The sequence below is a fragment of the Podarcis bocagei genome (genome assembly GCF_964188305.1).
Source record: "Podarcis bocagei genome assembly, chromosome: 3".
NCBI classification, from domain to species: domain Eukaryota; kingdom Metazoa; phylum Chordata; class Lepidosauria; order Squamata; family Lacertidae; genus Podarcis; species Podarcis bocagei.
The window spans coordinates 13,806,392-13,832,727 of NC_138127.1; the positions used below are offsets into that span (position 1 = coordinate 13,806,392).

At 43.0% G+C, this 26,336-nt stretch overlaps 1 long non-coding RNA gene across 1 annotated transcript in view; it reads right to left on the reverse strand.

The window, feature by feature from the left end:
- LOC308584482 overlaps positions 1–26,336 on the reverse strand; it is a 56,750-nt gene that overhangs the window by 23,467 nt on the left and 6,947 nt on the right. The window contains exons 4-8 of the long non-coding RNA XR_014006818.1: positions 23,354–24,069; positions 22,573–22,764; positions 14,947–15,076; positions 14,264–14,320; positions 2,925–3,029 (exon numbers count right to left, since the gene is read on the reverse strand). This is a non-coding gene — a long non-coding RNA (uncharacterized lncRNA). The remainder of the gene's footprint in view (positions 1–2,924; positions 3,030–14,263; positions 14,321–14,946; positions 15,077–22,572; positions 22,765–23,353; positions 24,070–26,336) is intronic.

The window sequence follows — 26,336 nt, forward strand, 5'->3', positions numbered from 1 at the left end:
TTTCACATGTGACTGTGAAGTGATAGGAGAATGTTATAGAGCATGAACGTGCCATTATCATCAGCCTAAACTGATCGAATGCACAGTACAGTGGACGCTCGGGTTGCGAATGTGATCCATGCAGGAAGCACGTTCGCGACCCTCAGCATCCGCAACCTGCAGCGCCATGTCTGTGCACGAACGAGTTGCGATTTGGCACTTCCGCACATGCGCAAAGTGTGACTTAGCACTTCTGCGCGTGCGCAAGCACCGAAACCCAGAAGTAACCCGTTCGGGTACTTCCGGGTTCGGCACAGTGCGCAACCCAAAATCACACAACCCAAAGTGTCTGTAACCTGAGGTATGACTGTAGTATATAACCTGAGGTATGCTGTAGCACCCACAGCAGAACATTATTCTATGATTCTATGATTCTATGATTCTAATTTGTGCACACCTGCCACGCCTACGTATATGTGTTTAAGAGACTATTGTGCATATTAACCCCATAGGTAGTGTGAGACCTAAAGTGTACTCACAGTAAATCTCACTAGTTGGAGCTAGTGATATTAATGCTATAAATTTTATAGTATAAAAGATACACCAGGCAATATTCGTCTGTTTGCACAGCACCCACAGCAGAACATTATAGGCAACTCTCTCAGTACCGTACTAGAGAGGACATTTAACCAGTACTATTTTACTAGTAAAAGAGGTGCCAGAACTCACCATGAACGCCTCCCTTGTCCTCTTATAATGGCAATGGTGCCCAACTGAGAAGTTCCGGAACTGAGTTCCGGCGAGATCCGGCTGAAAGAAACCCCTGCGTTTAACCCTTCACACACACCCCATTTTCTTGCCCTAATTTAATGTGCTATTACTTTCTCAGGCATATGGGGGGGGGGACGACAGCCCTAATATGAAGTAGAAATTTCCCTACATTCCTTGCTTACATAGCATTCAAGAGTGAATTAGCCATCACTGATCCAACAGGATAAAGGCTGAGCGGATTTCTAGGCTTCTGCACTTGATTGACAGGCATTGAGCCACAGAGGAAATGAAACCCACACATGCAAGCAAACAAGGGCTGGAGAATGGCATTTGGGGCCTTAGAAATATGACGGCAGCAGGTAAAGTTAACTAGACCTTATAAACATCCAGCCGATATGAGTAATTTCCATCTCAGTACATGTAATGTCCCTCCCATGTAGGGAGATGGGGCACGTAAGCATTAGAGCATTTATTTTATAGGAAGGTCAAAATATACAGTGAGAGAAAGCAAATGCATACATATCCCAGATCCTTAGCTACAAATGCAGCTCCCAAGAGTCCACCTGCAACTTTTAAACCCACCATGAGAAACAAGCAACCCTCATATATATGAAGTATTTGTAGAAAGCAGAGGGCATCCTCCAAATGCACTGGCGACCTCATTAAAGCAGGACGTTTCGGTCTTCAGCCTTCTACTTGTTTTCCTGCCACCGGCTATTCTCAGCTGATATGGTGGTATATCTATGTCCTGGTTTTACCATTTCAGAGGCTGGAGCTCACCTAATGGAATGTTCCTCCATACAACCAACTTAGGACTCAGCTACACTGGCAAAGAAAAAGCGCTTGATAAGCGTTGTATATGCATTATAACACCGTGACACCAGATGGTGCTGTAGAGTTCATTTTTTGCCAAACCCGATTTCTCATACAAAGTTTACAATACAGTTAATGGAAACATTTATTTGATGTGTCTAGATCCAGCCATAGTAGCAGTAGCTGTAGTATGGTGGGGCTGCCATCTAAACACCTGAAGTGACTCCACCGATACTGGCTGGTCATTGCTTGAAGGGTTTCCTGTTCCTAGCTTGAGCAACATGGTCTCTTCCTGGGCTCTGTTGCATTCCTGTATCCTTGGTTATTCTGTGGCCCTGGCTCACTCTCTGATCCTGTCTCCTAGTTTTTCTTTTATTGGCTCTTTTGGCCCAGACTTCTGGCTTGTTTCACATCTTTTGGCCCAGGGCCCTGCTCTGATTCACCTCCCACGGAAATCTAGTGAAGGGCCGCAGACAACATGGTGCCTCCAGATTTTGCTGGCTCCCATCATCCCTGACCATTTGGGCATCCAATAATAACTGAAGGGCAATGGCTTCCCCAATCCAGATCATAGGCTTCCCACCTAGGGTGTGGGTGACAAGGAAACCATGGGGTGGAATTCCAACTAAAGAGTCCCATCAGCAGAAGTCCTATGCAAGGACTTCTGCTTATGCAACAGAGATTCTCCCCCTCTTCCTTCCATATGCCCCTGAAATTGGCCTGGGGCGTGTGGGGTGGGATAGGGAGAAGCCCCAGAACAATGTGTGGGAAGAGGAGAGGGTGGTTGTTCCATATGGCAATCTGCAATGTTTGCCCTGATGGACTGATCACTTTAATGCAACACTGAATTCCTCCCCATGTGAGGTTGGGGGCAGGGCTAGCACTGAGTGAAGGTGGCTCTCCTGTTTGCGAGAACTAGGCTTCTATCACTGTGGGGAATATCCGACATTTAGCACATTCTCCCATAAGCTGTGTAACATCATCAGAAAGCCAGCCCAAGATAAGGGCACTGCAGGATGACTGAATAATATATGAAAGCAGCTGCTCGTCAACAAATATGACAAAAGTGCATGATTAGCTATGATTTATTACTCATTTTTACAGTAATCATCTTTACTTTCCCACCTTTTTCCCAAGGAACAATGCACAGTGGTTCAAACAATCCCTGCCTTGAACTGATTTGGTGCCAGTTTTATGGTGTACACTGCAGACTTAGGCAAATAAAAGGCTTAACCGTTTGTTTCCCTTCACGACGATTAAGCGTTACATTGGAATACCTAGTTAAGCATTGGCTATAAGCCAGACTAGGAAGCTATGACAGGAAGCTATGCCTTTATACCATAAGCAAGACAGTTCCTCACCTCCACAAGGTGACAAGCAGGTGTCTTCTTATACAAAACTTCTCAGTAGGGGCAGGTGGGGTTAAGTCCTCAAGCAAAAATCATGGTTTAGGGTCTCAAGCAGGGCTGAAACAGCAAACCAGGTTTTATTTATTTATTTTTAAAAAAACATTGTATACACTTACACAAAACAATGGGACATAGTAAACCTTCATTGTACATAGGTAAGGGGGAAAAGGGGGGAGACAGGATGGGGGGACCCTAAATCAGTAACCCTGACTTAAAATGTGATTTTTAAGCAGCCTTATGCCAGTTTATCCATAGGAAGGGCCCAATAATTTTCCACCCTGTTTCCATTTAGTAAAGTAGCAGTAAATATGGTTAAGGCAGATGTCTGCACAGGGCCCCTCTGTTGGATTTGAACTACCATAGTTTTCCGTGTATAAGACGAGGATTTTTTATGAAAAAATAATCATAAAAAGTGGGAGATCGTCTTATACAGGGATAGTGCATAGGGGTGACAGTGGATTGGTTGCTGTCGCATGCTGAACTTTGTCAGCGTTGTTTTGGCAGGTGATTGGTGGCTGCTTTCCAGGGGCTGGTGTTGATTGGCTGTCGCAACGGTAATTTTGTGGGCGATATGCAGCTACTGGCATCACGGGGGCAGACAATCGCTGGCAACCCCCCCCCCAAACAAAGCTTAACAATTCTGCACAATCTCTCCCATTTTCCTAAATGTGAGTCCCCCAAAATAGGGGGCGTCTTATACATGTGTTATACACGGGAAAATATGATAGTTCTATTTGCCTTATTGAATTAGCCTTCAGCTCTGTATCTCAATCCTAACCATATTTATATGGAACTAAGGGACACGGGTGGAGCTGTGGGTTAAATCACAGAGCCTAGAACTTGCCGATCAGAAGGTCGGCGGTTCAAATCCCTGTGATGGGGTGAGCTCCCGTTGCTCAGTCCCTGCTCCTGCCAACCTAGCAGTTCAAAAGCATGTCAATGTGCTAGTAAATAGGTACCGCTCTGGCGGGAAGGTAAACGGCGTTTCCATGCATTACTCTGGTTAGCCAGAAGCGGCTTAGTCATGCTGGCCACATGACCCGGAAGCTGTACGCCGGCTCCCTCAGCCAATAAAGATGAGCGCCGCAACCCCAGAGTTGGTCACGACTGGACCTAATGGTCAGGGGTTCCCTTTACCTTTAAGTGACACTGCCTCCAATTTTCCCCAAAATGGGAACAGGGCAGGAGGAACTGCATGTCAACAGCAGCAGAGGGATGGACTCACAGCCCCTTTCTACATTCTTCCATTTCATATGAATAAAGTCTGAATTGAACTATTGATGTAAAGCTCCTTTTTAGATTATATATATATATATGCAAGAAAGTGTGACAGCTACCAGCTTTACCACTTGCTCTTGTTCCTTACTGTGCAGCTGCTTCCCACCCTAAGGAACTCGTCCTGGATGATGCTGGAATGGCATCATTCCTGCAATGGATCTCCACTAGCTCTATGATGAATACATGCCAGAAACAGCAAGATGCAGGCAATTGTTCTTGCAAAGGGGCTGGATTCCCAGCTGCTGAAATGGCTGGCCATTTTGACTGACACAACTGACAAAACGGTTAAATAAATTATAAAGTACGAGAGCCGTGGACGAGCAGGGCTAATTTTAAGCATGTGAAACTAACCGTCTGCTCTCTGATTCTTGGCTTTTCTCCCCAGCTCAGTTCTTGGTTTGGCCTCAGCCATGAAAATAGCCTGTTTTGTTGGAAAGCCACATAATGCCAGAGCTCTCCATTAGTACCAAAGATCAAAGAATTGGTGCTCTTCCCACCCTATTGTCATAGTTAAAAGCCGGGAAGAGCACACCATGTAGATAGAGAACTGCTGGAAAATCAGCTTGATGGTTTATAAAAGAAGAGAGAAAAAGGAGGCAGCAAAGAATATATCTGAAATGCCACCAGTAGTACCATAACAGTAGAGGAGTACATTTTTTTTTATACTGCCCCCCGTTTCGAGAGGAAGAAGAAAAATGTGGCCACAACAGCTGTGTTTTGAATGCCGAATGGTATTTTTGGTCCTCCTTCCTTGCTGAATCCATATTTGGTGCTGAGGCAGCCTCAGCAGGGTGAAAAATAATTCCATTCTTGACTGGAAATTCCATGAGATAAAACATTCTTGCACTTGGTCCAGTAGAAATAACTGCATTTCCATTGCAAATTCCACAATAGTTATCTTGCTTCTGGTGTTTACACTGAACTTAAATATTACAGATCTCCTCCCCACCCCCTTCTCTCTCTTTCTCTCATCACACACAGACTGATTTATGCGATTCGTTCACACCGCTACAAGTTATCTTCTTCAAGCCAGACTGTGGGTTGATCTATTGATTATTGTTTATATCCCACCTTTCTTCCAAGCTTGCCGATGTTAGGCCCATCTGCCTTCAGAAAAAGTGCAGTATTGCACACTGAAACCTAGAGCATGACCTACAGCCCCTCTTCCACTGGAAAGCTGAGACTTCACCTATGTATTGCCACTGACCACGCCTCTCACCTGTCCTACAGTAGCTCTTTGTGTCCTATATTTTCAATAGGGAAATAGAGTGGAAATTTTAAACAGCTGATTAAATGTCCATTCTTTTCTTCTAGGAGTTACTTCATGTACTTACACAAAAGCCTTTAGGGGGGGGGGCGATTACTGGGTGTGAGCCATAGCCCTTTGAGGAAACACATGTTTTTGTGGAGAAAGCTCTCTATGTTCAATCCATAGCACTTCCAGTTGAAGCAGGTGTCAGGGAGCTGACATTGGCTCAGAGGCAAGAGATAGAGGGGCAGTTGTGTTACAGGGAGCCTCCGAAAATCTTGTGAAGCAGTTCCTCTTCCGGCGAGGAGGAAAGCCCCACCTCCAGTGGAGAAGAGGTGCAAGGACCAGAGGATGCTAGCAAGAGCCTTAACACCGCACCTGAGCAAGCCGGAGAGGAGGGAAACACGCCTTTGCCATCGCCCATCCTGCGCAGTAGTCTGAGGCACAGAGAGGGGCGGAGACCATTGGGGGTGATGAAACTTTTATGTTGGGGGAGGTACAAAAACAGACCACTCCAGGATTCTGCTAGCGATTGAGCCAGACATGAACTTATGACGCACTTCACTGTGAATAGTTTGCACCCAAATAAAGTCTGTCAAAGACAGGTCGGAGTCCTGCCTGGTTACTCTCCAGCACCTGACAGCAGGGGTGGGCAACCTCAGCTTTAAGGCCATGATCAGCACCAGATTTAAGGGACCCTCAGCACAGTGCTGGCAATAGGCCCCCACACAATTCAACACACACACACCACCACCACCCCAATGCAGCTTCATAATATTTTTTTGCCCCTCCCTGGGGACCCAGGTGGCTATTTGAGTAGTAGGTGGGCAACAGTGTCACTTCTGAATGGGAGCCAACTTAGTTTGCATCCTGGATGGCTGCCATCCACCTTAATTTGCCCAAATTGCAGCACTCCGGTTTACCAAAGTATGAGGCAGCATCGCTGCCTGCCTACCACTAAAGTAGTCATCCAGTGGGGATGAAAATGAGCATCTGGGACCCTCAGTCAGCAGACCCCACAATCACCTAATCTAAAAAAAAATTGATCCGGAAAATTTAACTATTTTAAATTATGAGGAAATTAACTGATCTAATAATAATTAGATGGTGCCTTTGTGAGAAGAATCTAATTCTGCAAAAGGAGAATAATATTATGAGTTAATAAAATGTAACAGAAATTATACTACTTTGGCCAAGGCTCTGGACACTATCACTGATGATATATGTTACTTGGTACTCAAACCCTATGAAATTAAAGATTTACTTTTGGGGAGCGGGGGATATATTCCTATCCAGATTATTAGATATGCAGACACTTTGCATTTTGCTGAAGTAGATTTATGAAGACCTATCAAAATACCTTTTCAAGTTGCCTGCCTTGAGGGCTGCCATTTAACAATGTTAATTATTATACTTCAGCTCAAAATAGATATGGAACATAAATGTAAAAAGTTCATCATTTGCAGTCATACAGCTGGGGAAATAAGATTACACACTGAGGAAGGGGGGGAAAGAGCAAGACAAGTTAACATAATACAACTCCCCCTGGTATTACTGAGCAAAATCTGTGTCAACAAAGCATTCCTGAAGGAAAGGGAGCGGGAGAGAAGATCATTATAATGGAACTGAAAAGCTGCAACTAGAAAAGCTAAGTTGAATAGTAAGTGGTAAGAACTCAATCAAACTTTCACACCATTTTCTTAAATTGGCCAAATTCAGAATGGTGAGTCCTGAATTTCAAAGGTTTTTGCTTTGGATTTCAGAATTCAACATTAAAGGTAAAGGTAAAGGGACCCCTGACCATTAGGTCCAGTCGTGACCGACTCTGGGGTTGCAGCGCTCATCTCACTTTATTGGCCGAGGGAGCCGGCGTACAGCTTCCGGGTCATGTGGCCAGCATGACTAAGCCGCTTCTGGCGAACCAGAGCAGCACACAGAAACACTGTTTACCTTCCCACCGGAGCGGTACCTATTTATCTACTTGCACTTTGACGTAATTTCGAACTGCTAGGTTGGCAGGAGCAGGGTTAAGGGGTGCTTAAAATACCAATTCTTAAAGCCTGATGAATTTTAAAGTTGATATGGTTAAGAATCAGCTTCCGCACTCAATAGATCAACGTAATAAAACAAGCACAGCCTCCTCCTTTGTCATTCAGAATGTTGAACCTTTACTTCTACAAATTAATTTAAAAAAAACATTTTCCTAATTTAAAGTTAATGTAGAATTTGCATGCATATGCCAACCTTGCCTCCTACGGGCGCGGGCGCGGGCGCACACACACACCATTTCAACTCTGTAAATGATGAGGGATATGCTGTTGTGATAATATGACCAATGGTAACATCTCGTTTTCCAAGTTGCGTCTGGGAGCATTTAATCAGAAGTGCTCCTTTGGTACCCTCAATTACTCTGGAAGCTCTATAGAATGTCAGGAAGTAGGACTGTCAATGATACCATTTACCAATGGTCGCTGCAGAGGGCAGGGAAGGGTTAAAGCTGAGGGATGTCTCCCTCAATATCTGGCCTCCCCATTTCCCAAAGATGCTTTCCTTTTTCATAAACAGCAGCATGGCTTTGTTTCATACATCTGTGTGTATTGTGCAGTTAGCCCCTGGAAGGCAGTGCTTTGCCAAGGCCACCTCTGTGTGGGATTGACAAGTGAAAGAGGACTAGAATATGCATTCCCCAGAGCCAGGCAAACACTTTAGAAACTATGCCACAATAAAAGAATATTTCATGAAGGCCTGACCCTGAACCTTAGTTATGACCACAAAATGAGATGCGTTTCGTGCCCTCCAACATTTCTCCGATGTAAATAGGGATGTCCTAATCAACAACAACAACAACTATAATAATAATAATTTTATTATTTATACCACCACCCAATTGACTGGGTTGCCCCAGCCACCCTGGGTGACTTCCAACATATATAAAAACATAATAAAGCATTAAACATTTAAAAAAACAAAAAAACACCACCCTGACTGGCTACCTTCAGATGTCATCTAAAGGTTGCATAGTTACTTATCTCCTTGGCTTGGGAGTCGGATAACTCCTTACCCTCCAACATTCCTCCAATGAAACTAGGGGCATCCTAAGGAAAGGCGGGACATTCCGAGATAAAATCAGAAACCAGGATGGCTTCTGTAAATCCAGGACTGTCCCTGGAAAATAGGGACACTTGGAGGGTCTGGCCTTTTATTGGACCAACAAGTCTTTATAGCAGATGAGACCTGCCTGTGACAGAGAAACCTCCTCCTAGAGCAGGGATGAGGGGATCTGTTGCCCTCCATATGTTGTTGGATTCTATCATCAGCCTCAGACCAGCATTTTCAGTACAGTGGTACCTCGGGTTAAGAACTTAATTCGTTCTGGAGGTCCGTTCTTAACCTGAAACTGTTCTTAACCTGAGGTACCACTTTAGCTAATGGGGCCTCCCGCTGCCGCTGTGTCGCCGCCACACAATTTCTGTTCTCATCCTGAAGCAAAGCTCTTAACCCAAGGTACTATTTCTGGGTTAGTGGAGTCTGTAACCTGAAGCATCTGTAACCCGAGGTACCACTGTAATAAGAAACGATGGGAGTCGTAGTCCATCAACCTATCGAGAACCCCAGGTACTGCATCTGTGTTCCAGTGGCTACTTTCAGAAACACTTCCATCACACATTTTGGTTGAGATGTCATCTTTTAAAAAAAAAAAAGACAAAAAAACACAACCACCTTCTGCTGTCACACTGAGAAATGGAGCCATCATTTCTACTTACAGGAATCCCTTCATATATATGGATTTACACACACCCACAAAGCAACTGACAGAAAGTCAGTTCTTAAAAGCCGTTGGAGAACGTTACTTTAAATGTCCCAATACACCTTAAAGAGTGTGTGGAGCCAAAGGATAAGATGTGGTTAAATATGGTGTGACCCCAAACAGCATAAAGCATATTCATTTGTGCTCATGTGCACACACACAAAGACTTCATGTGCATACTGATATTCTACCAAATTTCCCGTCTTTCCTCTCTGGTGGTTATCCAGGCATTATAGTTAGCTATATGTTATACTGAGGCATGTCTTATCAGTCAAGCCAGACAACTTAATAAGAGAAGACCTGTCAAGCAAATAGCATTAGCTCTTGAGAAACCCTTTCACCATCGTTCCCCCAAAACAGGAAGGTATTTAGCAAGAGGTGTGCAAACTGGCTGTAAATGCAATACTCGGAGTCAAAGGTGGATGTCATCAGTTAAAAACAGGTTAGGAATGTGCAATTCCTTGCAGCAGAAATACTTGAGCCATATGTTGAAATCTGTTTCTGTAGCTTAAGAACACGCATTACCTTCCTCCTCTCTAGAGTCACATGTTGTCTATTCCTATTTCTCTTATTGATCGGAAGGCTCTCCCCTTATATACCTTTATATGACCATAAGCAGCAATCAGTCAAAACAAACAAGACATGAAGTATTTTCAATTATTTTGTTGCCAGCATACATCAGTTTCTATATTATTCACTCATTCCAAGGCAAAGGACAGAATAGGTTACTCCCAGGAACCAGTGATGGCTAATTTGAGCTCAAAAACTACAGCTCACCTACAACAATTCATACAATGTTATTTAGGTGCAAGGAAATGTCTCTGTGTTAGATAAGTGAATTGGAGGAAAGTTCTCTATTACATTGGCTGCAATTCTACAAACATTTGCCTAGAAATATGTCCCACTGAATGCAGTTGGACTTCTATAATGCTGTGCATACACAACATTTTATTCTGGCACCTTCATTATATAGCTTTCAGTGAATGCTAAAGATCTACCTCTTCACCCTGGCTTTTGACACTTGAGACTTATACTTTTAGGACCCACCCTATTTATGTAGCTTTAACTTGCTTTAAACTATTTTTAATATTGTGTACTATTTGTTATGTACTGAAGTTCTCACCCTGGGCCAGCAGGGGGGTACTGTAGATGCAAATGAAGGATCAAAAGTGACGTTCAGTGATTGGATAGTTTTAGAAAGTTGTTACAGTAACATGGTACTGGAGCTCTATATAAGCAGGCTGACTGAGCCCTTCAGTTCAGTTCTGTCCTGGCCTGTGAATAAACAAGAGCTGTTTGAAGAATCGCTGTGTCGTCTGATATGTTCACCCACAACTTAACACTATTGTACTGTATTTTAATATTAATGTTGTGTTTTAATTGTTCTAGCCTGCCCTGGGAATTTAGGGTGAAGGGCATGTAATAAATAGTAGCAGCAGCAGCAGTAAAATCAACGAAGACATGGACTAATGTGGACTAAGAACATAGTCCACACACAATTTAAACCTCTTGTTTTGCCCCTGAAAGGTTCTTCTTGAGAGTCTGGTTTTGTTTAGAAATAAAAGCTCATTGCAGATGGATTCTGTTATTACCCTGCAGCATGGCCATTTCAAAACATATGTATGTGGTCCAGGCCATTGTGTGCAGGGTGAATCCACACTTGCCCAATGACATTGTGGGTGGACATATACCAATATTGTGTTACGTGTACGTGCGTACATGTACATTTTACGTGCAAGTCAAGGAGAAGACAGAACCACCCAGTGCCTTTCCACACTGTATTCCATACACACCCCGTATTTAGATAACCACACTACATGTGTGGCTCAGCATTGCGGGCAATGACTTTGCCTTCATACCTGTCCTATCCCACTGCCTCTCCCAATGTCCACTTGAATAGCATGGCCTAGGGGTGGCACACCCAAACTGTGGCCCCAGCACCAGCTGCTGCTATGCCAGGGCTGGGGGCAGAACCTGCAACTGGACTAAAGGGCATATTGTGTCTTTGTGCCAGTGCTAAGCCCCTCTGGTGAGCTGCCGGCTCAGGTCTTATCCTACATACATCTGGACTTTGCACAGAAATGGCACTGACCTTCTGTACTTATTACCATACATTCCGTGGCCTTTTGGCCCTACTATTGACAGTTTTTTCCTGTCCGCCTTCTTCGACCTGGTGCCCTTTACCTGCTTTGGACTACAACTCCCATCAGCCCCAGCCATTGCTCTCTAGATCCCCAGCTGCAGATCCCCAGCTGAACAGAGAACTTCATGAACATGACAAAGCGGCGCTGCAGTCCGTGGATGTTTATACTATAATTAAACTGTCTTTAAGGTACCACAGGACTCTTTACTGGTGGTTTTTGTTGCTGCCTTGGGTGGAGGGCGGGGGCAGCTCCCGGGATGAGAGTGTCAACCTCCCAAAGCCAGCTGAAACTATGGTGTTTTGTAAAGCTGTGTCCGAAACTGCTCAGAGTTTTGCAAGCCTTCAAGAGGAAGGAGTTTCGATGTGGGAGGAAAAACCCACCATCTTCTCCTGATGTAACCAGTTTCTTCAAGGTCCGTCATGAGCATTAGCTACCACAAGCTCCTCAGCTCTGCCACATAACTAAACCCGGGGTGGGAGGGGGGAATCCAAGAAATTATCCAGCAAGCTTGTTAAGGTACGCCCTATAATAAACTCATAAAATGTGCCATAACAGTCATAAAGTCACCTTCATGTTGGTGGAGAGAGCCAAGATGAGATTTACACACCTGTTTACCCCACCCCTTGTATTCAGGATTAAGTGGGATGTAAGCCGTGTCTGGACCTTGCGCTGGCCTTCTCTGTTGGTATGGACTTCACTCAGGGATAACAGTGTTTGCTCAGGTGCACTATCTTGGGTGTTCTCCTGAATTCTAACACAACAACCATTCTCTCTCCCGGCTAATAAAAGCCATTGACAAGGCCAGCAGCCTATGAGTTTTCTCTCATGTACTTCTTCTCCTTTCATAAACTCCTTTGAGTATACATGGGTGTCAACCTTTCTATGGAAACACCTTAGTTGGAACACACTTGCATTTTCTTCATCAACTTTTTACTGAGACGTGTAAACCAATGACATGACATCAAAGTAGCGAAAAGCACATGCTGCAATCATTTAAGGATTGCATATTCCTTTAAATGGTTCCCAGTTACGTCTATCATCCACTCCCTTTCCTCTTAGATTTTTAAATAACTGGTTGATTTGTCTGTTCTGATTTAACCTCTCCTGTACAATTAAGTTTCTTTTGCTTTCTTGCTTCTAGGCAATAACCATCTTGGCTTCAGCAGAAAGGCTATGTATCAGACACATCGGTTATCTAGAGACGAAATATGCTAAGGTCATGGCTATACAATACACAAATACGCCAATTAGAGAGGAGTAAAGTAAAACCTAAGTTGCCCCCCAAAAAAATCAAAAAGATGTAGCCATATCCTGTACCCCACAGTACCATCTTCCGAATCACATTGTTCCTATCCATGACATGTACAGCCTGAACAACTGGAGGGAGAGATCACTGGTTAGGAAATCCCCCTTAAAAAACAACTGGACCCGCCCCCACGACCCTGAAGGATCTGGTTTGCAAATTAGGAATCTTGAGTTCAAGGTTGCAGTTGTGGCCAGCAGCACTTTTGCCCAGCTTCAGCTTCTACACCAACCTTCCCCTTTTCTTGGAGAAAACCAGTCTGGCCAATGTCATACATGACTTGATTACACCCAGATTAGATTACTGCAATGCACTCAATACAGAGTAGCCTTTGAAAAGCATTTAGAAAATCCAATTGGTTCAGAATGTGGAAGCGAGAGTTATAACAGAAGCCCCTTTTTTCAGGTCACAAAACACCAATATGTACCACTTTATTTGCTCCTGTTTTCCCAGGCAAATGGAAGTTCTCATTCTTACCTTTGAAGCTCTAAACACACGTGAGGCCGGGAAAATATCAGAAGGACCAGCTCCTCTCATATTAACCTAACACATATTATATCTTGATCCAACATTGTCTGAAACAGATTGTGCTGTGTATATAAAACTCTTTGACAGGACACCCAGGGTGTGGAGTTTGTAATCTTTAGAGTAAAACTTTGTTCCATACTTGCTTTGGTTTAGGTGCCAGTCCAGGATGCTAGTATTTAAGCAATCACCTGACCTGAGCAGTGGTTGAAAATTCTTGCTCTTTTTAATTTGTTTTACCTGTACTGCCTCTGCTGTTTTGTTTATTGTTTATTGTTGTTATTGGCAAGTGGGTCATTTTAAGAATATTTGTATTCTATTTTCCTAGTTTTCTGTTATCATGAGTCACCTTCATTGCCCCTCGTGGACAGAAGGCAGGACAGAAATATTCCAATAAAAAAGAATTCCCCTTCTCTTTTCTTGATTGTCTAGGGCAGGGGTAGGCAACCTAAGGCCCATGGGCCGGGTGCAGCCCAATTGCCTTCTAAATCCGGCCCACGGACGGTCCGGGAATCAGTGTGCTTTTACATGAGTAGAATGTGTGCTTTCATTTAAAATGCATCTCTGGGTTATTTCTGGGGCATAGGAATTTGTTCATTTTTTCTCCCCAAAATATAGTCCAACCCACCACATGGTCTGAGGTACAGTGAAAAAGGTTGCTGACCCCTGGTCTAGGAGGCTTCCAATGCAAGTAACCTTTTACATGGCAAAAATGTGCTGGAGGATATTTCAAGAAAGAAGGAGGGAAGCAACCTGAATTGAGAATGGAAAATGAACGCAGCAGCAATGCTTCTCTGCTATTGTTTTGTTGAAAAAAAGCATCTTGGAGGCTGAGAGGTGGTGCTTTTGATGAGACAAAGAGACAACTTAGGAACTTCAGAAGGAAAATCCAAGGAGTGCCGTCAATAAAGGAAAGAACAACCAGAGATACCAAAGGAGCAAAATTTGGATTTGTCCTCCCTCAGCTTCTCAAGATGATCATACCTTCATTAAAGAGTTCCTTTCTGTCAAAGGGCATATCCTCTATGGTCCACCACCATGCTGTGAAACAGAGGTACCAAAAGTGGAGATCGTGCTTTAAGGAAGAATAGCACATAGCTGAATGTACAGTAAGGTTTTATTTCACCACGCTTCATACAGAAACCTTGGTCCAAGTGTTTTTTTCCAATATATTTTCAGAAGATACGGATTCTTTTTTTTAAAAAAGGCAATATAAAATTGCTACTTTTATAGAAACTGCTGTCCAGTAATAAGCCTTCTGGCCCATAATGTCATGTTTGCAGGCTTTGTTGTAAAAAGGAGTGGAGCACTGGCTAGATTTCCCTTAATCTGTGTAGCATTAATTGTTAGAGGAAGCAGGAGCGCAGCTTCCAATTCCAGTAGGCCTGTGTCATTTGACACCTCGACCTTCTCCCAAGCATGATAGGAGCAATGGCTGAAGGTCCTCATTTATTTCTTAAAGGACTAACAGATGAAATTTGTGAATTTCATTCCTACAACAGTAGGAGATTTAAAAACAAACAGCACTTGCTGTTGCGCCTCTTGGAAAGTTGACACAGAATGGAGGGGGGGGAGAGTCCAAAGGACAATGATTTTATGAAGGAATAAGTGGCTCTCACAGGACATTTATTGGGAGAGGTCCCTTCCAGCTGGCTGTGTCTCCTCACCTTACGTGTGGGATGCTGTTGTGTATGGGAGAGATAGGAGAGGCTGTTGATCCTAATCTTCCAGAGCTTTGTAGAAGATTTTACCTGTGGTCTGCACAGCCACATTCCCATAAATGGAATTGAACAGAACCTACAAAGAAGAACACCTGTATGTTAGAACAGCTTATGGTATCGGCTGGTCTACTTTCAACTGCAAAAATGAAATTTGCTTTCTTACATTTATTCACCACGTCTTACATAAATGCCCACAAGCGGTGACTGGAATGTAGAGAGGATCCCGTAAGAGAGGAAGTGCATGGCTTGCGAGGAAGGGAGAAATCTTCCCCTTTTGTTTTTATCAGAAGGCTTCCTCTTTCTCTTCAACTCCTCTCTAGAACTCACTGTACCATGCGCAGGTCATGCAATCCTATCTGTGACTAATAGAGGAGACTTTTGCCAAATATTTTATTTTGAACTTTTGACAGTGTGAGGATAAAATATTGTATGTTTTAATCCAGCAATGTATCCTCCAGAAGGTTGGTGGGGATGAAGATGATCTTTCATATATTTGGGGCCTTAAGATATTTATGGCTTAAAACACCAATATGAGCTCCTTGAATCAGCCCCAGGAATAAACTGGCAACAAGTGCAGTGGTTTTAAAATGGGGGGTTATGTGAGTTCTAAATGATTGAAGTTACCAAATCATCTTCAAAACCCTTTGTGTGCTAGTATTCACATGCTGACTATGTATTACTGAACTGCACTTTTCAGAAAAAGGCTTTTTGAAGCATATTTTTCTGACTAAAAATTGCAGCTTCACTTTAAAATAAGGTCTCTGCTAGATGAACGGCTAATTACACTTCACAATTAGTAATATTTCACTTTCTCGATGAACTCATCAGAAAGTGCTGCAAGGTAATGTGGCTGTTCCGCGACAATGTCAATAGGAACGCATTCAATTTTCTCACACGCATACACACGGACGTTGTGAGAAACAATTAACACTTCATTAATATGATATAAAATGCTAATTTACCTTGCATCCCAAGAGACCCAAAATACCCTTTTACTCATATGGGCAAATAATTGTTATCGTGATGCAGAGTGTTTGAACCAGGTTCACGGTGCATTGGGAGAAATCATTGTAAACGTTCTCTGTACAATAGCAATTAGTTAATGAGAAAGAAGAGTGGCACATCTTTAACCCTGTGACAGATGAAAGCACCATGTTATTCCACTTGGCTAAGGTACTCTGTGCCACACCAGGCCCAAGATAAGTATGTATATTGGTGAATGGCTTCTAATCTCATTTTTAAGTGTGGATTGAAATGAAGAGCTACAAGCACTGCGATGGTAGTTGTTACAGACAAGAATTGCCCACCGTAAACTCCACAGCACAGACATTCACTGGCAGTTCCCAGTGATCAAAGTATTTGACTTAAATAATTGATTTATTTACACTAGTAAAAAAGATATTATCATACCACTGAGGAATTAAAGACACTCACGCACGCTTTGCGCTTCACAATGCCCTGCGGGTGTGATTAGGGTATCGCACATCAAAGAGGATTCGCTCTGAAGGATTTCATACAATAAATTAATAAAAATAATTGAGTTAAATAATTCCTCTGATTGCCGGGATGCCTTCTGCAAGATCTGGCACAAGATGCTCTGTGCAGAGTTAACAGCTGCGCAGCAGTCAGATATAGACCCATCTAGGAAAATTTAGAACCCCGCTCAGTTTGGGGCTCTGGCATTCCAAATTGCTCTGCTGAAATACACACACTTTGCAATATGCACAGCACCACAAGTGAAAAATAGCAGCTGTTTGACAGGTTCCCTCACCCCTTCTTAGGGCGTAGTAAAATGTACCCATGTCCAAACACAGCAATGTTTCTCTTCTCCCACCTCTGTTCTGCATGCTGCTGCCAGAATCAGAGAAAGGCCTCATCATGATGAAGGAGACATTAATAACTAGATATTATGAAAGAGAAGAGAAGGATGCCATTTTTACTGGCGTGCTCGAGTGTATTGAAACATGCTGTTCTTCGCATAAGGAGTTCCCTTTTATTCCTTTGTAAAGAAATGTCTTTGCATGGTATCTTGTGTGTGTGTTACAAGACAACAATACCTGGGCCCCATCTGCACTATAATGCAGTATCATGCTGCTTTATACAGCCATGGCTTCCCCCCCCAAAACAATTCTGGGAACTGTGACTTGTTAACGGTTCTGAGAGTTGTTAAAAACACTCTTAATGTCCTCAGAGAGGTACAATGGTCAAGAGCTTCCTGAAAAGAGGGGTGTTCATTAAACCATCCTGGACTTGTAGCTCTGTGATGAGAATAGGGGGGGTCTCCTAACAACTCCCAGCATAAAAATAGCATGTGCTATTTTTCTAGAAAAAGGGGTGCTGGAATTCACCTTGTTCTCTTATAAAATGGCAATGGTGCCCACTTGAGAGGTGCCGGAACTGAGTTCCAATGAGTTCCAGCTGAAAAAGCCCAGCTTAACAGCAGTGGTTCGCAGGACTCTTTGGGTGAAGTAATGGCGGTTTAAAGTGGTGCGATAATGCTTTAACTGTATAGTGCAGATGGGGTCCTAGTGTGGGGTTACTGGGCAGAGAGTAACCCAGTAGAAGGCTTGAAATCAAGATCCTGTCCAGCCATGACAGTCACTGAATGACCTAGGTCAAGCATTATCTCTCAGCCTAATCTGCCCCACGGGCTCACAAGGATGGGCAAAAGTGGGGAAAGCCAATGGATATTGATCTGCACCCAGGTCTTCAAAATCCAGTAGATAGATAGTCCTGGCACACTGTAAGGAGAGAAACACCAAGGGAAAGACCAACGACCCATGCTCAATGAATCCAGCTCCTTGTCATTCTGCCTAGGCTGGCGAAGCCAAAGTAATGAAATTGAAACAATTCTGGTTGCAGAGTAATGACAGCCCAAAATGCTCCACATGTGAATTGGGCTTTATTCTACTTTGCATTATTTCAGGGAACGTCATATTTCAAGTGACAGCTGTTGTTGTTTTTTTGTTCTCTATGTTTATGTGGACCTACGGAAGTGAAAGTAGTTCTCATCAGCAGTTTGGTGCCTGTGATAGGAGCAAATCAATCTATTTCTAGTCCACACTATTTTCACATGTGCTCCTTCCTAAATCCCATCCCATTTCTGCATTAATCCGCACCGGTTATTATTTTTAAGTTCAGGCTGAAATTCACAAAGATCAAATTCATGAAGCCTCCCTACTCGGGAACAAGACTGGAGCAGAACTAGTGGATTGTCCTCCCCACCCCACTTCCACCCCAATACCATTAACTATCAGACCTTTGGAAGTCATTAAATGATTCACTCGCCCAACATAATTGACCTATTAAAATGCTTTACATGGAGTTGAGCATTGTTTTCTTTGGATGGTGGCCACTGGGAAAACACAGAGACATTGTTCCCCTTCCTTCTTAATGGGAGATGTTAGGAACTGTACCTGTATTTATGTGGAACTATGTAGAAGGATGAGGACAACAGTCAGAGGTAGAAATTTAGTGACCACCGAGGGAATAGCTACCCAGAAATGACTCCGCACGAACAGTGCAACAACAGAACAGCAGAGAAAGGCATGAATGCAAGTTTGTTTAAATAAAGTTCTTCATCTTATATTACTCCTGCTTGATAACAAACACCACTTGTTATAGGCGAGGATATTAATAGGCAAGATGTTAAATTGTTTTTATATGCAACAACAGTGGCAAGAGTATTGTTAGCCCAGAATTGGAAGCAAGAAGAATTCCTGACAAAAGAAGAATGGCAGATAAAATTAATGGATTGCGCAGAATTAGATAAAATGACAGGAAGGATTCAAAACTTGCGGGACCAGAGATTCACAGAAGATTGGAAGAAATATACAAACTATTTGAAGAGCAATTGTAATCAACAAATTACGTTAATAGGACTACAAGAAGTTTTGTAAGGAGAAATATATGAAATATTGCACAGTAAAGAAAGAATAGGATATTAGTTATGAGATCTGAATGTAATAGTGAATGTAATAAATGTATATTAAGTGAATAGATTGGAAAATTTTCAGATGTGATTGATGGAAGTAAAAAAAATGGTATAAGATATGAAAATATGTTCAATTATTGTTGAAAATGATATGTTGAAAACTAATAAAAAATTAGATAGATAGATAGATGATAGATAGATAGATAGATGATAGATATAGATAGATAGATAGATGATAGATAGATAGATAGATAGATAGATGATAGATAGATAGATAGATAGATAGATAGATAGATAGATAGATAGATGATAGATAGATAACAAACACCACTTGAAATAGCATCTGCTCTTCAGAACTCCTCCCCAACCCATCCCATGTCAGACAGGCTCCATGTCTATCACCTGTTCAGCACCCATGGAAAGATTTCTCCTTTTTCAACAAGCCTTTTAAGTAGAAATCTTTATCCCCAACTGTGTCTCTATTGGATTTGGAATAGGTTTTGCATATGAAATGGCTATTAATTTTCCACCCACGTGGAATTGTTGAAATTGTTTTTACATATGGGATTTTTTTAAAAATTGTTCTTTTTGTTGATATTTTCCCTGTGAAATCGCTGCAAGGTATTTTGTGAGGTGCGATCCATAAATGCGATCAAATGCATAAATAAATACTTGTGTGACTCAGTTTATGTTTCGAACAACTAACCTGGGCTCAGGCCATACAAATATACTCATTTCTGAAGCTCCGGCTTGAGAAACATCATGAGATGCTGGTGTGCTTTTCAGTTGCTTGGGTTGCAGGGGTTAATTAAAACAACAGAATTTTTTTTTAACTCAACAACAATAAAATCGGCTCAAAACCTGTAGAAGCAAATTAAACATTAAAAAAAGCTTCAAATATTAAAAGTGAGCTGTGTGGGCTGACAGCTGTTCCCATGACAAGGGTCTTTAAAAATCTCTTTCAAATGTTTCTGAAACAAATCTCTGTGGCAGTGTGGGAGCAAAGAGCTCTATTAAAGCTTTCCCAAGCGGAGGGAGAGGAAAAGCTGAGAGCCAGCTAGGTAAATAAAGGAGGACTCCTATGAAATCAAAATGATGCCTATCACAAATCTGAGAACCTCCGTGTTTACAAGGACTCACTGTTAAAGGGGAAAGAGATTTTACTTAGAAATGTCGGAAATGTTTAATTAGGCCCAGTTCAAGTGGTAACAGCGACCAACCACTTTTTGGCTCCACAATCCTGTGGAGCTATCTTTTCTGAGAACTCACACCGCCACATGGAGCCATAGAAATCCCGTTCAGACCATTAACAGGCAGTGTTGAATTCATGGAAGGAGGATCACAGCTGTAGTTCACACACACACCCAACCTCTGGGCATTGAGCCAGACCTCTGTTCAGAGCCTAAACACAGAGTGTTATGTGCACGTGGGCCCTGTGCAGAATTTACACAAAGGTTGGGGTGGACCTGCCATTGTGGCCCCACCTTTCTTCCCATCCATACAACGTACCCTATTCTTTTGCGATGTAGGCAAATTGCCCAACAGGTTGCTTCAGTCCCAAACCTGCAATCATACAAATCACATTGGACATGGAGACCACACTCACAGAGGCAGAAAGGTAGCACAAAATTGTTTCGGACCAAGTTCTGTGGGCCTATAATCTCTGAGGCACTTGAGCGGGGAGTGCCTGTCTTTACATTTTTAACAGATCCTTAATCAGTTAACTATAGGGATGAATGAATCTGTTAGCTTCGGGGGGGGGTTCGATCTTAAATCCAGTATGCATATGAGTTTGTGATAAAAAAAGGTAACCTCACAAAAATTCATCAGCATATCAGTACACATTTCTCTTAATAGACACATTTTGCAATAAATTCCCCCCCCCCAATATTTTTGTAATGTTATTTCCCTAATTTTTCCTGCACATTTTGTCCTAACAGATGCATTTCTGTACACACATTTCGGTCGGCAAACTGTTTCACGAAATTTGGGAAAGTGTGAATTTTGAAAGATTCACTTTGTGTGTTGTGCGTTGTTGTGTTGAACAGCAAATTAAAATGCAAACCAAATCAAAAGCCTCCCCAAGAGGGCCATTTTGTATACACAGTGAGCAAATATGTTCATTATATCGTGCCTTACTTGGGACGAGAAAGGAAGACTGTAAGAAGCATTCATAACACTTTTAAATAAGAAGGAATCATCAAGCTTTGCACTTAATTCTGTTTCGACTGAGAAGCTCTAAGCATTTTGCACTTATTACAATAATACTTACAACAGTTTTTTAACACCAGTAGTTTCCACCCCCATTATAATTCTCTGCTATATTGCCAAACTGCATGCTAATATCTGAGGGGGGAAGGTTCTCGTGCTGCAAGACACCTAATTTTCACATGAAGAACCGTTAGCATGAGGTGACTGAAAAAACAAAGGACTCATTTTCAAACATTTTCCCTGGCTTTGTACTTTTCCTCTCTTCCTTGCCCCCAAATTAGGATAGGGCTCCCACACACAAGCCACTCAACATGTAAAAAATGAGGCAGTAAAAAGTCCCCGCATGTGAGAACATAAATACCTCAAAAATAAATGTGTGAATTGGTTGCAAACCCTCACTGGCTCACAGAATTTGCTAAATCCTTGATGTCTATGGAGGATATCAACACTGTCTTTGACAGCGACTTTGTTGAATACCTGACTGAACTGTAAAATAATAGTAGCTAAATTCTAACTACTAAAAGAGTCAAAATACCCCCAAGCCAACCAGCCAACCATCTTGTTCATGTGTGCAATGGGGTTTGGGCTAACATTATTTGCTCCACGTCTGCCCATTCTGCCTTATTCTGTCTTCATGGGAGGGTAGAAGGTAATTACCGGTAATGCCTTCTTGAAGAAGAACATGGTCCCAGTCACATTGAGGGAAGTGTTCATGATGAAGAAGAAACTCTTTCTAGACCTTAACAGTCGGTGACAAATATCCTGTTGAAGAGCATGGTACTTGAGCAGAAGATGCCTGTCTGCTCAATTCCAGGATGAAACAGATTGCCTAGACCTGTGACAGGGAACATGTGTTCCTCCAGATGTTGTTAGACTCCAATATTCAACTGTCCCTGCCAGCAAGACCAATGATCCCCAGGCCACAGGTACCTCATTACTGACCCAGGCCACTACCAATCTTGAATCAGATGCGGATTGGGGACTGAAGCAACTTTGGTTGCCCTGTTGGACAGTTATTGCTCAAGTAAGAGTGTAGCTGTTGATTTTCTGGACCTCTCATGGATTTTCAATACTATCAACCCTAGCATCCTGCTGGATTGGGGACCATTACGTGGAGATGCACATTGGCGGATTAAGGGCAGGCAAAAGGTGGGATTCTGATTGTGCGGTGGGCTTTCACCCTTCTCCTCTCTCTCCATGCCAACCCAGTTGGTTCAGGGAGAGGTTCAGGAGAACCCTCAGGACAGTGCATAGGGAAGGAGAGGGTGGTGATCGGTCTATCTGTCAAGCCAAAATGCTTGCCCTTATGGAACAAGCATGTGATGTTGAATTCCTCCCTGTATATTTAAACTTCAGAATCCACTGCCACAAGGTGCGTTGATGGCCCCCAATTTAGGAAGCTTTAAAAGGCAACTGGGTGAACTCACCATAAGTGCTATATGCTACGTGCAGGATCAGAAGGAGCAACATGCTTCTCTGAATACCAGTTGCCACAGAGGGCTATTGTCTTTATATCCTTCCTGTAGGTTTACTGGAGAAGCAGCTGACTGGCCGCAATGGGACAGAGGAGGTTGATCTTGATGGACTTGTTGGACTGCTCCCATAGGGCTCCTCGTGTTCTCATGATAACCAAACTCAAGCAAGGGAGAGAGAAAGTGACATTATTTTTTATCAAACAAGAACACACACACACCAATCCATTAAGCAATGATTGGCTTCCATTTTGGATCATGCCCATTTAAAAAAAAAAAATGCACTCAACTTGGCAACGAAAAATGGTGAAACTTGAAACCGGGTAGAGTGGGGCAAGAAGAGGCCTTAATTCTAATTCCTAAACAACGCTTCAGTGCCACTTGTGAAGTTGGCCAAAGTTTTGCCATCATGTCGTTTGCGCTTATCAGAAGCCCTCAGGCAAAAGGGGCAACAGGAAGTAGGTAGGCTCCAAATTATTATTGATAAGAAACTCTCATTCTTTATCGTGCCTGGATAGGTACACTCCGTTAACTGGGGAGGGAGGGGAGACACAGAAATGGTGCTGGGAGTTTAGTTCTCCATTTCCTCCCCCTCCTGAAGGACAGAAGTCAAGTGAAAATGATAAAGGTGGTAACATTCCCATTTCAAAGAGGTGTGATCCCATTTATTCTGGCATGTGCCCCCCAGCCTCCCACTATCATGCATACAATTAAGTTCAAATCTCTAAAATCTTACCTGTAATTGGAGCCAGCTGCAACCTTCTGACACGTGCTAATTGCCAGTAATGATTTAAGTGCAGTAAATCCACATGCTGCAATTGTTTTAAATAAGGGAATCTCTTGCAGCTTTTTTTTCTGTGAGAAGGGAGGGGCGGGGGAGAGAGATGAGGACCTGCTAATCTTTGCTTCTGACTTATCAGATCCTCCAGTCACATGTTTGCCATCATTTTCATGACCTGATAATGTGTTTATTAGAGCCATAATGTGCAGGTGGAAGTATAAAGGTCTCAGTAGCCTATGAAACCCGCCTATAATGTATTTACTGTGGGAAACCTTCAAGTCACTCTCTGGGCTTGCCTGTTCTCAAAAACAAGGGCAGCCAAACTAAGCGCCTTTCAAGTTAAAAGTTCTTTTGATATTAGTGACCTGCTCCATATGCGGAGCAAAAACAAAGGGTTTTCTTTAGGGTTGCCAACTCTTTTGCCAGACCCTGCTGTTCTTTCAACAGCAGCTTCATCTAAAGGAATTAGCAGGCGATAAAAACTTATACCATGCCATGGAAAACACATCCACTATATCATGCCAAGTTCTTGTAAAGGCACAGGAGCAGACCAGGTCATCTTTTTTCCCCCTGGTCAGTTGAAGGTCATTTTCTCCTTCCCAGTCTCAGGCAATGCCTTCAGTCACAATGATAAGTGTTTAGTCTGGTGTCACTGCAATTTTGGAAAATCCCTTTAAAAACAAACAAACAACCATTTAGTGGGTGGGTACAGTTCAAGTGAAACCCTGCCTAAAAAATCGAGGAAGAGGGTGACAGTGGTACCTCGGGTTACATACGCTTCAGGTTACAGACTCCGCTAACCCAGAAATATTACCTCAGGTTAAGAACTTTGATTCAGGATGAGAACAGAAATTGTGCTCCGGCAGCGCGGCAGCAGCAGAAGGCCCCATTAGCTAAAGTGGTGCTTCAGGTTAAGACCAGTTTCAGGTTAAGAACGGACCTCCGGAACGAATCAAGTACTTAACCCGAGGTACCACTGTATTACTTATCATGCTTAACCTAATGAAGTGGCCATAGGTTTTCCATTCCCTTTGCCCCTCAAAGTTTCTAATGTTAAAAAAAGCTGCGCACGGCTTGTAATAATGGGCGGCTCTTTGTACAGCTGGCAGCCAGCAACTCTTTCTACCGCTGGCTACATACCCTGAGAATATCCCAAAAGGGAAGCAGCAACACACACCCCTCCACCTGAAATACTTCTTCCCCAGCAGAAAAGCAGCCTCCATTTTCAGAGGAGAAACTATATTCAAGAAATTGAGGGTGGAATGAGATTTTCGGTCCCAGCCTGAGTTTGTAAACATGTTGATCCACTAGTATTCTGATTTCTCTCTGTGTGTTTTCCCCCAAGCAGGTTTTATTTTTCTTATTAGAAGACTTACCTGACCACTGACCTACTAACAAGGGCAAGGCTGGCGACATCAGAGCCCATAGTTAAGCAATGGAACTTGCATAGGATGCATTGTTGGCCAGCAAATTGGATGGCTTTAAAAGAGTAGACAACTTCTTTGAGGGCAAGGCTATCAAGGGCCACTAGCCATGATGGGCATGATCCACCTGCAGGATTGGAGGCATCGTGCCTCTGAATGCCAGCTGCTGGAAACTGCAGGTGCACAGAGTGTTGTTCTGCTAATGCCTGACTTGCAGGATTCCCATAGGCACCTGGTCGGTCTCTGTGACTAGATGGGCTAGATTGTTTATGACAAAGGCTCCTCACCTATATTACAACTCACATAGTATTTATTAGCTGGGCTAGGTAGCCTGAGGTAAAATTCCAACATTACAAGGCAGAGATAAAAACCTAAGTTATCAGGGTGCATTGGGATCTTATCTTGCAATGCAATGTTCAGGCACACGCATGTTCTTCTGGTACATACCTTAAGGACTGCTGACTTCTAATTTGCCCCCCTGCCCAGATGTTAGGAAATCTTCCTCAGATACCTTTGGCGTCAAAGATGACACAAGTAGTGACCCAAGGCGGGGTCTTTTCAGTGGTGGCATCTCATCTCTGGGATGCACTATCCAGTGAAGCTAACCTGGCAGTGCCACTGATGTCCTTCTTGGCACCTTTTAGCCAGAGTTGGAGAGAAACTGGTCCTCAAGGTGATGCTCGTTCGCATTCCCATCAAGCCCAGCCAGCAAGGCCAGTGGTCAGGGCAGATGGGAGTTGGAGTTCAACAATGCCTGGAGGGTCACAGGTTCCGCACCCCTCGCTAGGCTTTTAAATCTCTGGTTTTACTTGTTGGATCAGACCAGAGATTCATCTAACCCAGGATTCTGCTTCCCACATGTCCACAAGTAGGACGTGAAAGCAGCAGCCCTCTCACATTGCCTTTAACCCTGAAGAAAACATATGATATAACAAATAAGCATTAGTAGTAGCCTTTGGCAGATTCCCCACCCACCCCCACTCCACAAATATGCCTAAGCTCATTTTAAAGCCTTCTAAACTGCTGGCCATCACCTCATCTTGTGGAAGTGAATTCCATAAATTAGCTGTGTGCTGTTTGTCTCAAGAAAACTGTCCAGAATCTCCTTTTGTCTGAATCTCCTCCAATTTCATTGGATGACCCTGAGTTCTGGTATTCTGAGAGGGAGGAAAACATGTATCTTTCCCCTTTCTCCATGCCATACATAATCACCATCTTATCTCCCTCTGTTGCCTTTCCCCCGCTTGCCCCCTAAACTTAAAAGTCCAGCACTTTGGAAATTTCCCTCTTAGGGATGTTGGCGTGTTAATCCTAACCTAGTTCTAGTTTTTATCTCTGTTCTCCTGCTTTTGAACTAATTCTTCCATGATGATGAATAATTTTATTATATGTATTGGTTTTTAACTACCGTACTGTACCTTAAGTACCCCCACTTTTTTTTTACCTTTTTTTGCTCAGTTGACAAATGGAAGAGAAATGTTCAAAACTGGGAACCTTTATGCAGCAGTTACCTT